The sequence below is a fragment of the Ambystoma mexicanum genome, chromosome 9, assembly GCF_040938575.1.
Source record: "Ambystoma mexicanum isolate Mex_15411 chromosome 9, UKY_AmexF1_1, whole genome shotgun sequence".
In the NCBI taxonomy this organism is placed as follows: Eukaryota; Metazoa; Chordata; class Amphibia; order Caudata; family Ambystomatidae; genus Ambystoma; species Ambystoma mexicanum.
In genome coordinates, this window is record NC_090931.1 from 1,447,053,307 (window position 1) to 1,447,065,464 (window position 12,158).

Genomic DNA, 12,158 nt, shown 5'->3' on the forward strand with positions numbered 1-12,158 from the left:
GGCCCCGACTCGGGGAACTTGGCAGTCCCTGCTCTCGCCTCCATTGCCGGCGCGCCTCCTCTTCCCCAGCCTGCGCGGGGGCTGGACCAGACGAGTCTTCCCCTCGAGCGGCCTGGCCGGAGCTGGTCCCCGAGGGGGTGCTGCGGGCGGGGAGTGTCGCGCCCCGTGGGCCCTGCCTGGGACTCTCAGCTTCTCGCCCTGGCAGCTGCTCCGGTGTCCCATCTGCCATGCCGGACACCAGCCTCAGGCAGAGTGGCCCGCCACGACGTGCTATCCGTACCATTTGGAGGACGCGGCCGGAACCCGCCCAGATCTGCAGCCCAGCAGGCCGCTCAGCATAGTGAACCACCAACAGCCTCCCAATCCTCGGTCCAAAGCACTCCTGGACCTCAAAACACCAGGACTGATCTCCTGAAAACACGCGGGGTAACATGGACTCCCCGTGCCCCCCCTGAAAAACAAATCAGACCGGCATCCCTGAGGTGAGGAGCGGGGAGGGGCTGAGGATACCTGCCTGAGTTCAACTCTCTCCGAAGATTTACTCCAAGCGGGCTCCTGAATCACGCTCTTACTGAACGCTGCGGGTCCACTCCACTGGGCCCCGGGTGCACCTTCAGGCCTCCTCTACCTGACACTCAACCACTCCTCCCCACTATCATCGGGACCCACCAAACGATCCTCCGAGCCACACCACAATCTGCTACAGGCAACCGAAAATACACCGCAACATCCCTTTATATTCAAGCTCCCTGGACCGCGCCTGGTGGGGCAGGTATCTAAAGAAGACTCCTGAGCTCTCCCCCTTTGAAAAACAGCAAAAATCCCACACAGTGAGGCCTGCCACAGATACCCAACAGCACCAAAATGTCAAAAAGTGGCAAGACTTCTAAGCAAGCAAATATCGTCTCCTTACTGGCGAATACCACCACGTAGAGATCTAGAAAGGGGGATCTACCAGAAGAGCCCTCCAACAATTCCACATCCACGGTACCGGCATCTGCCCACTGCCCATCCCAAATGGCCACCAAAGCCGATTTGCAAGACCTACTGTCAGCTCTGACCAAAGAAATTCAAAAAAGCACTGAAGAAGTCACGAAGAAAATCAACTCTCTGGACGGGCGGGGGGGAGAGGTTTGTGACCAAAGATTTGAAGATGGACAGGACAGGATCACAGCCTTAGAGGCAAGATGCAACCTCCTAGAGGCAAAACAGGAGGATGCAGAGAACCACTCTCGGAGGAATAACATTTGCCTACGAGGGATCCCATCCTCCATTCCAGACGCAGAATTAAGAAGCTGTGTCTCAAACCTACTCAGATCCATAATTACACTTCCAGAAAGTGCGCCCCTGGAGCTGGACCGGGTACACAGAACCTCCCCAAGATGGGAGTCCACATTCCCCCCGGACGTCCTGGTTAGAATCAATTTTTTTCAATTGAAGGAGGAAATTATGCGCAAAGCGAGGCAAATGCACCAGATCACCTTTTAGGGATCCACAATTTCATTCTATCAAGACCTGGCTGCCTCTACTCTCCAAAAACGGAAAATGATGCGACGTCTAACGGAATGGTTACGAGAAAGAAAGATCCCGTATCAGTGGGGATTCCCGACCTCAGTCAAATTCAAGTGGGAGGGAGCCCTGAAACAAATTCACACACCAAAAGAAGCAGACAAATTCATGGGCCTCGGAAAATCGGACATGGAGTCGGAAGCAGAAGAATCAATCCACCCCACTCGGGGTAAACCCTCCACAGGAGAATGGTCAAAAACCAGCAGGCGGCGCAGACTTCGGGGGTCCCCCTAAGAAAGACAATATTCCAGGATGACCAATTGGCAATAATTCAGTCGAGTCTGAGCACTACAATCTCGGGCCGATGCCCTTCGCGGGCAACCACTCTTAAGATGAGGCGCATCTCAGAGCTTACAATGATTCGAGTCCCCTACAGTGTTGTGGGCCTCTAAGACATCCATTCTTAAGCACGCCAATAGTGCGGGAGCAGGGTTAAGCTCCAACATACTTCAGATCAGCGGCCTAGTTGGCCATCGCTAGGCGCTTTGGTGCCACCATGTCCCCAGTGGCAACAGAACAATGGTTCTACTACTAGTTCAAGTTACGGGAGGGGAATGGGGGGAGTTATCAGAGCGATAAGCCGAGAGAAGGGCACGCCGAACTTCACAGGCTCTGGCCCCACACTCAACACCGCAGCATATTGCATCAGCAACGAACCTTTCACCAAAGCAGCAAGCAATCTCTCCTAGCAGACTCTCGGCCCCGGGGAAAAGACACGAACCAAGGCACATCTAATGCGAAAGTAGATATCAATGGCTGATACAAGCGAGATAGTGATACTCACATGGAATGTCCAGTGCCTGAACTCGCCAAGAAAGCGCAAATCAGTGGAACACAGACTGGGACAACTATCGGGAGATATCGTACTTCTCCAAGAAACTCCCCTACTGCAGGAAGACGAAAGCCGGGTGAGATTCAGTAGGTACAGAAACAGAGCATACTTTGCCTCCTCCGGAAAGAAGAGAGGAGTAGCAATTTTATTAAGCGACAGAGTCCCACTGTCAAAAATCACCATAAAAAGAGATCCGGAAAGCCGCTTCCTCCTCCTAAAGGGCCTGTTTGAAGATCTTCCTATCACCATCGCTTCGATTTATGGCCCCAACACATCCCAAGCCAACTTCATCACAAACCTAATCCCAACCATCCTAGCCTTTCGCGAAGGCCACCTGATTAGGAGTAGAGACTTCAAATGCATGCCAAATCCACAAATGGATAAAACTCTGCCCCCCACAAACACAAACACAGACTTTGCACAAGCACTGTCAATAGCCAAATTACTCAGACACCAAATCTGTTGACGCATGGACGCTATTCAACAGCACTTTAAGAGATTACACTCACTACTCCTGTGTGCATAAAGGCTTCTCAAGAATAGATCTCATACTAATATCTGGAGTCTTGTTCCCATATCTTAAAGCAGAAATCCACACCTGCATGATATCGGATCACGACCCAGTATCCACTAAACTAGCCATCTCAGGTCAAAAACATCCCATTCAAAGACATTGGAAACTCAATGACTCATTGCTACTAGATGAATGCATCCGATCGGAAACTGAAGAAACAATTTCCAACTATTTCAAAGAAAATACGACGGAAAACTCTCCCATCAACATCATCTGGGATGCCATGAAAACGGTCATCAGAGGCACACTGACAAGTGCCGGAGCGGAACAAAGAAGAGTCTCTAATATCAGGGCAGCCAAGCTGGAGGAAAATGTAAGGCAATTAGAGGACAAACTCAAATCACACACCTCCAGAAAAACGGAAAGAGCCCTAAGGAAAGCTAAAACAGTGTTGGAAATGCACTGCACTGACCGCACAGCGAAGGCCTTAGCATTTACAAAGCAATTCTATTACAGCAAAGGTAATAAGGCAAACAAGGTGCTTGCGCAAAAATTTAAGAAAATCTGCAGCTGAAACAATATCTTGAAACTCAGAAGGGAAGATGGAAAAATGCTTTACTCCGAGATTGAAAAGATTGAGGAACTGCTGAATCACCATAAATCAATGTCCGGGAACCCCACGGTACTAGACAATCTGCCAGAATATCTGAGTATCATGTACCCCGCCCCCCCCCTCCGAGACACATCCCAGCTGGAATCCCTGGAACTACCCATCTCCACCGAAGAAATCATTTAAGCTATTAAATCTCAAAACCGCCGCTCCGGGCCCTGACGGTTTATCCGCACATTTTTACAAAAAATACACCAGAATACTAGCTCCTCAAATGACGGCCCTATTCAACTCCTTTATCACCTCAAAGTCAATAACCGGATCAATGGCAGAATCACTTACAGTCCTGCTACACAAACCTGGAAAAGACCCTGAACTAACCGCTTCCTACCGGCCTATTTCACACCTGAACAACAACGGGAAGATCTTTGCCAAAGTTCTGGCCAGCAGACTGGGACCGACCCTACCAATCCTAATTGATCAAGACCAAACAGGTTTTATCCCTGGGAGAGGGACCCACAACAACATCAGAAGGACGATTAACATCATTGAAAGCGCCCACAAACTAAAAGGTAGGAATGGCAGCCATATCTTTAGATGCACACAAAGCCTTTGATCTGGTTTTATTGGGGGTATATCCAGGCAGTCCTGAAACACTTGGGATTTGGCCCTAATTTTATCACGTGGGTAATGGCCAATTATCAATCTCCTAGCACACAGCTAAGGGTCAATGGCACTAGGTCCAGCAAAATGCACATATCCAGAGGCACTAGGCAGGGGCGCCCACTCTCACCCCTAATCTTTGCCCTATCTATGGAGCCTTTCGCTGCACGAATCAGGCAAAATGCTAGTATAAGTGGGTTATCCGCGGGTGGCCATGAATATAAAAAATAGCGCTATACGCGGACGATGTCCTAATAACAGCGACAAACCTATCAAAGTCCCTGGGAGCCCTGTGAGAGGAGATTTCAGAATTCGGGGCCCTGTCAGGATTCACGGTAAACCTGTCCAAGTCCGCAGCCCTGGCGGTTAACCTTTCTAGACAAGAAAAAGATCCTCTCAGCCCCCTAATGCCAATCCCATGGTCGACTGGTCCAATCGATTATCTCGGGGTTCACATCTCTAATGACCCACGGCGCTTGTACTCAAGCAACTTCTAACAAATAATCAGAGATCTTCATAAGGATGTTAAAAGGTGGAAGCCCCAGGAAATATCCTCGTTTGGCAGAATCACGGCCATTAAGATGAATCTGATCCCCAGATTGGTTGTACCAATGCACGGCACTTCCAATCAATATCCCGGGTCCAGCCCTGGCAGCCTTACAAAAGCAAATCCAAACATTCGTATGGGGGGGGGGGGGGGGGGGGAGGTGTGGGGGGACCTCGCATAGCCAAACGGATAATGATGAGGGGGATACCACAGGGAGGGCTGGGAGTACCGGACCTAGCCAGATACACTCTAGCAGCGCAATTGTCTCACGCTTTCACATGGGCCCAAGAATCAGATAAACCGAAATGGACACAACTCTAAGAATATTGGAGTCCAGTGGCGCCCTCAGACCTCCCACATCTTCCACCCATAAAGCCACAAACAAACAGCGGACCCCTGCTGGCAACGGTAACAGTCCATTGCTGGAAGAAAGCAGCTCGAAAATGGGGGATCCGTGGATCGCTAGGCCCCCTAACTCCCATCTGGTATAACCCTGAATTCTCACCAGGTTTGTCATCGCACGGCTTCCAACCGTGGATTGAAGGTGGCTTACTAAAGACCAGCGATTTCGTGGAAGCAGATGCACCCATCTCATTCGAAAGGTGCAAAGAAAAATTTGGGGTTGATGAAAGAGAAAGATTCCACTATGCAGAAATACGCCATTGGATATCCCACAGAGTGACCAGGGAGAAATGCTCCAGAGATTTAACAGCATTGGAACTATCCTTAGCGACCCCCACAAGCAAAGGCAGGATTTCAACCCTGTACCGTCTACTTTTTAGAGGGGTCCGCCCTGTCTAGGAAAGATATATGCTCGAATGGGAAAAAGACCTGGGAAAATAAATTGAAGTAGAAGAATGGGTAAAAATTTGGGCCAGACTGCATAAAAGTTCACAATGCATTACAAATAGAGAAGGGGGCTACAAACTCTGCTACAGGTACTATGCAACTCCTGTTCAAATCAATAAGGCCAATCCAAATATTCCTGGAACCTGCTGGCGAGGGTGCCCATCTATCGGCTCACTATTCCACATGGTATGGACATGTCCGAAGGCGGAAATATACTGGAGAGAAGTAATCAAAACACATTAAGGAAATCTTGGGCCTCTCCATCCCATGGGACCCCGGAATCAATCTTCTAGGCAACACAGGTGACAGGTTATTCCCAATCTCGGGCCAAATCCCTAGGCTATGCACACATCTATTCCTAGCAGCAAAAATAGCAATGGCCCGGGTTTGTAAAAATAAAGAAGGCCCATCCGTGGCACTTTGGTGGGCGAAATGCTGGTACATAGCGGTGGCCGAAAAAATCACTGCGATCCGAACAGGCTCCCTGAATAGAGCCCTAAACATATGGGACCCATTTATGGACTACGCTGCCAAATTCCCCGCCCTTACCAAGCGGCCTCCATTAACCAGATGGCTCCAAAGCAGCCCGCTTTACTGAACCACAGCCTCACCTCATAGCTTCACATCATTTCGTAATCCACTTGGCGACTATGGACAGACAATGGACAGTAATGCCCAATCCGTCAAGCTGGTCACCCCACACCGGTCCTCCCGTGAGACATTATCGCTTTAACACATCTATTGATTGCTGTTCTGCAATTGCGGTTATGTTTATTGTAATGCTCTTTTGTAAAACCCAATAAAATGTCGTTATGAAAAGAAAAAAAAATGGACGCAGGCAACCCACAACTGGACCTGCCGCTTGGGAACACAACCAAAGTAAATAACCTAGGAATACTAATGGACAACGGACTATATCTGGAACCGCAAGTCAACACAATCACCAAAAAAAACGTCTTCCTCCCAAGACTACTCAAAGGATTACTTCCTTACCTCTCCTTTTTTCACAGAACCCTCGCAAGTATATCCCCGATACAAAATTAACCATGCAAACAGTGCCTACCTAGGAATGCCAGAAAGACTCAACAAGAAACTCCAAAGGGTGCAAAATAGCGCAGCCAGGATCCTATTAAGACTAAACAGAAGATACCACATCACACCTTCACTGAAAAGCCTACGCTGCTTACCAGTAAAGAAATACATTAAATTCATAGCACTCTATCGCCCACGAAGCCTTAAACAGACAAGGAGATGAATTCCTTCAAGACAAGATCAGCCAGTTCCGCCCAAGATGCTACCCAAGATCCCTACAAATAGAGACAAAACATTGAGAAAAAAGGAAATAAGGTGGAACATCATTCTCACTACCACGCTTAAAGAAATTAGAACCACAGAAGACCATATCACCTTCAGGAAACTAATCAAAACCTGGTTATTCATCAGACAAAGACAACCACAAAAGGGACACCGGCAGCAATAACATCACAGACTAAAAAGAAATACAAGGGACACAGTTTCACATATAACAGCACCAATAGCTTAGAGTACCAGAACACGGCACCACCCACACCTCCTGCAAGCACCCCTTCCACGTCCCAACAACTAGACAGAGCTATGAAAGACTACAGACCTACCAAAGGAAAGATTTTATGGATAGCACCAAGCCCAATTATACACCAAGGAAATTCAGATAGGTAAACCACAAAAATCACAGTACCCCCACAACCAGGACAACCGTAACCGGCCCCCCTATAACCCTGGGTCGCCAAACAGAGCACCCACCCCACTGTACTTGGAACTCCTGCTGCGCACCCCTCCAGGAACCAACCAGACATCAGTTCCACACCCTAGGAGCACAACTTACCTGGCCGAACACACTAGGTTTCAACCATAACTGCAAGGGAATTCAGACCGGACCGCGAGAGGAGGCGAGATAGGCTGACAAACCGCAACCAAGAATGCGGGTAGATACGATTAAGCGGCAACCAAAGTCACACCAGAGGCTCCGCCAAACTGAATGGCCTACTAACCCACTTCCCCTTCCTGCTCAAACACCACTACACTAGAACTTGGGCTAGCCATACATAACACCAAGAATCAATTCAATATTCAAACCCCACCATCTCCCTGAGATTCTGGAAGCACACCTAGAGTGAACCACCCGCTACAGACAGTCAACACCACAATTACACACCAAGACTCCAGATAGTCCTACACCAACAGCCAGCTGCGACTCTGGAGCCCTTATGGACACAATCTAACCAGTGCGCACAACCACAACCCACCCCAACTTCACATGACACACCAACACTAGCACACACACATAAGACACTGAGTCTTACCCATACGGTTTTAACGCACGAGGCCTCCCGTATCAACTCCCACATGCAAAGCAATACTCGGACACCAGTTCCTCCTGGTTCTGAACCTATCCTCTCATCCTATTCTCACCAATCCCCCCATAAACCCCAATCTTGCAGAGCAAAGCAAGAGCCTGGAGACTACTCGTGGGTGGTAGCGGTGCACGGTACAAATCAACATAACACTAAAAAAAGTAGAACTCTATTCACCGCCAGCAGTCTTTCGTAGTTGCATCTGAATGGTGAAAAATGAGAGCAGGGACAAAAAAAAAAAAGAAAAAAAAGGGATTCAAAGTACCCCTACAGCACTCGACTCTAAGGTATGGCGTGCTATATAAAAAAGTATTGGAACATCACAGAAGTTGACAGTCTCCTTGTGAAGACTTAAAGAGCGAGGTAGGCACCACTGGGGAAAAAGCAGCACAGAGCACCACAGCAAGTAAAAGGTGTACAGCTGGCTGGAGGAGGAGGGACAAGGGAAGTGATTGATGGACAGCAGCAAGGATTGAAGGGCTGATGGGTCCTTTTTGTTGTTGTGTGTCGTTGACTGGAAGCGCCGGAGGAGGATCAAAGGTACGGGCGGGCGTACTGAGGAGGAAGGAGAGTTTTCGTGATGCCTTGAGAAGGCTGAGGTGGATCATCCCGTGTTGGGGGCCAAGATACTGGTGAATGCGGAAAGGTTTTCGTTGTGCACCAGAGCACTATTGAGTAAGCCTGCATTCCTGCATTCAGGGCTAGTGAAGGGTGAAAGGCAGCAGGGGAAAGTGAAGGAAAGCTAGATCGCACGCCGCCCCTACCCCGCATTGTAACGCTATGAGGGACAGTAAAAGTTACAGAGGCAAGAAGCTTGTCAACCCTATCAGCATTATAATAGTCGAGAACTGACCAGGGACAGAGGAGACCAGCAGGAGCCAGTTATCTTGGGAGTATTACGGCAATATAATCCCGGGGCCTTCATAAAACTGCCCAGTGTTGGGAGTTCTTTAAAGTCTGTTAAATAAAGAAATTAATATTAAGAAAAGCAACAGCAAACCATTCAAAGAACTACAGCAAGTGTTTGATCTTCCACCTGATGAAGCCACCCCACACCAAAGGCAAGTGAAAATATAGGGGTAATGCTTTCAGACCCAAACATGGAGGAGCAGAAAGCAAAGGCTTACAAAGATTGCAGTGCTGCTCATCTATTTCTGAAAAATAACACCAAGACTGGGAATACGAATTTAAGTGCCCAACCAAGGGTAATTTTTTTCTTCTTTTTTTAAAGTAACTTTATTGGCATTTTCAAAACATCGCCACAAAGTGAATCTGTAAAACATTTGTCTGCAGCGCAAAGGGGCTTCAACTTGCACTTGTGCTCAACTCAACCAATGAAAAGAATCCGTAAGACTATATTGGACACTGATTCATGGGATCTCGTCACTTCTCCCCAGAGGAGAGCCCTTCCCTGTGAGGCTAGGGAGGTTAGCCCGCTATGCAACAATCCCAAGGGGTGGAGGAATGCCAGACCTCACAGGGAGGGACACGCCTTATGGGGACAAGGACTCCCGTTCCGTGGTGGAACTCCCCAAACCCCTTGCCTTTGAGACCAAGAAATCCTTGATGTCTTCCAAGAACCAACAGGAAAGCACTACTGTTTGTTACTGCAACCTCACGTAAATCTTACTACTACCAAGACCAGGAAGAAAACAGTGATCATAAGTAATCTCCCAAAAGTACTGAGAAGAGGAAGATCGAAAGAGTGATGCAAACTACTCCTTTGTCTGGAAATGGTAATGCAAAGAGGTTGTCCCAAGGAGGCATAAAGACTATGACACTCAGCTGGGAGGACCGAGCTACAGGACTTAAAAAGCAAGAAGGGACTCAATGAGAGGAGAACCCAGCGTGAAGCCTGTCTTCGTCCCTCGTCACAGTGATTACAGAAGAGATATCAAGATTGCTCCCTCATCACAGTTACTGCAAAAGAGATAGCTAGGATAGAGATTACTGCGGGAGCAATCTCCCATATCTGTGGAAAGATCCAAGGACATTACAGGAGTAATCACCCTTGTTGCAAAAGCCAAGAGGAAGAAGAGAAAAGTCCAGGAATATTAATACTACTGAGAAAGAATAACTGTTGGACATTTCAGCAAGTCAAAGTCGTCCTTTGGAGGAATTACAGGTGCTGATGAGAACTGTTGCTAATGACCATCAGAAACCAGCCCTTAAGGCTGAACCAGTTTGACCAGGAGAGGTGAGTCACTCGCCTGGCTTTAGTTCTGTTTGCTAAATACGTTTGCTAGGCAGAAGCCGTTGCCTGAAGCACCACGCAGAAGGGCCAAGCAAAAGGGCCTGTCTGCGCCCGTCCGCGACGGTACGTCGACCGTCGAGTAACCCTGCTGCCTCATCTTTTCCTCTCGATTAATGTGAATATACCCTCTACCCGATCTTCAACTTCCACCCATCTCTGGCCCGCCCAACACCCACCCATGTGATGCACTTAGATTATTGCGACTTCCTTCACTCCCACCTGCATCACGTCCGTCCCGATCTGCCTCATCTCCTGCAGTGCAAAACCACAAGTTGAGCTCTGTGCACCCGCGAGTCAAATTATCTAAGACTCCACTATGCGCAATCAAAGCTATTCTATGAGCAGCCCAGGTTTCGACCACAGAAACAACCTTTGTCAGCTTAGCTAAATATCCTCAGATCATGCCTACTCATTGCTCACCAAGGAAGTGATCAGAACACAGCCAACTAGCTACGCTTCGCCTACGGTTAATTACACAGACTCAACATGCTATGTCTAGCTGTGCCTGCCCAGCCCACGGCCAGCATCCTGAACCTGCCTACCACGCCTAATTGTGCACCACTTGTCCATTGTTAGCAATTCTAAATGTGCCTATTTTGCTCATCTGTGTACCACTAGCCCTCTTGTTAGCATTCTGGGTTTGCCGATTTTGCTCAACTATGCACTACTAGACCATTGATAGCAACTCAAACTACAACGTCCAATTATGTCTTCCTAGCCCATTGGCAGCAACCCAAGCTAGTCACCTAGGCCAAACTATGTATCCCTACCCCACTAGCAGGAATCTCAACCGGTTCGATTAATCTTTACTACCATCACACCTTTGGTAGCATGGCGACATAGTTGCCCATCCCATACGTCACGGTTCACTATGTATGTGACTGGCATGTACACAGTTCTACTAAGGGCCATCCTAGACCTGATCTCTCCGACTTGGATCTCAAGACCATACCACCTACCCGTATCTTAACTATGACAGACCAACCACTAACATTTACGACTGCCCGACCAACACCACTGCTACCTGGTAACTTGTGACACGCACTGACCCCATCCTCCATCGCGTACCTCCAGGTCCCGCCCAAAACTGACAGACCTTGCAGTCCCGCCTCCAGAAACATCAGACTCCGCTTTAGGCTTCCTAAATTATTCAAACCTCTCGCCAGATCTACCACCACAGCTAATGCCAGAAAATCATGCCTACCCACTAAAACTACCCTCCCCAATCATCCTCTACCAAAGAGCTGCCAGCAGACTAAACCAGTCAATGCTCTTCCAGTGAACAAATCTAATAACCAGCTCCCACCTACTACCCCTACAGGAAATAATGCTACTTACCTGAAAGGGGCATTAATAAATGCCTGATCCCTATTGGCACACACCTTAGAGAAAGCTGACCTCCTACAACTAGAAAAGTGTGACTTTCTAGTCACCACTGAGTGCCGGCTCCATCCAGCAGCCGGATCTGCCCTCATGTTGGCTGTCCCTGAGGATTACACAATCCTCAGAGCAGACAGAACTGCGGCCCGCGGAGGAGGCATAGCTATAATTGCCAAAACTAACTTAGCCACGAGACGAGCCCCCTCACCCGATGTCAAATCTTGTGAATCCCTGATAGCCAAATTACTGAGCTCCGGGTAAAAAACTCTCACAATTAATTTACTATACCGACCCCCTGGCCGCATTGGGTCATTCGAGGAGGACCTTACCACCATCCTCTCCGGCAACTTAAAAACCATGTCACAAATCCTCCTACTAGGTGATTTCAACAAAGACCCTAAAGACCACCAAGCGGAACTAATCGCTGACACTCTTGCGGAACTAGGTTTCAATCAAAGAGCAACTCTCCCCCACCCATAATAAAGGAAGAACCCTTGATTGGGTGGCAGACTACAAAATGTAGAGCATCCATTACTTCCATCACCCC

General features: G+C 48.5%; 1 protein-coding gene across 3 annotated transcripts in view; it reads right to left on the reverse strand.

The window, feature by feature from the left end:
• TTLL4 (tubulin tyrosine ligase like 4) overlaps positions 1-12,158 on the reverse strand; it is a 1,554,536-nt gene that overhangs the window by 125,465 nt on the left and 1,416,913 nt on the right. The window lies entirely within an intron of this gene.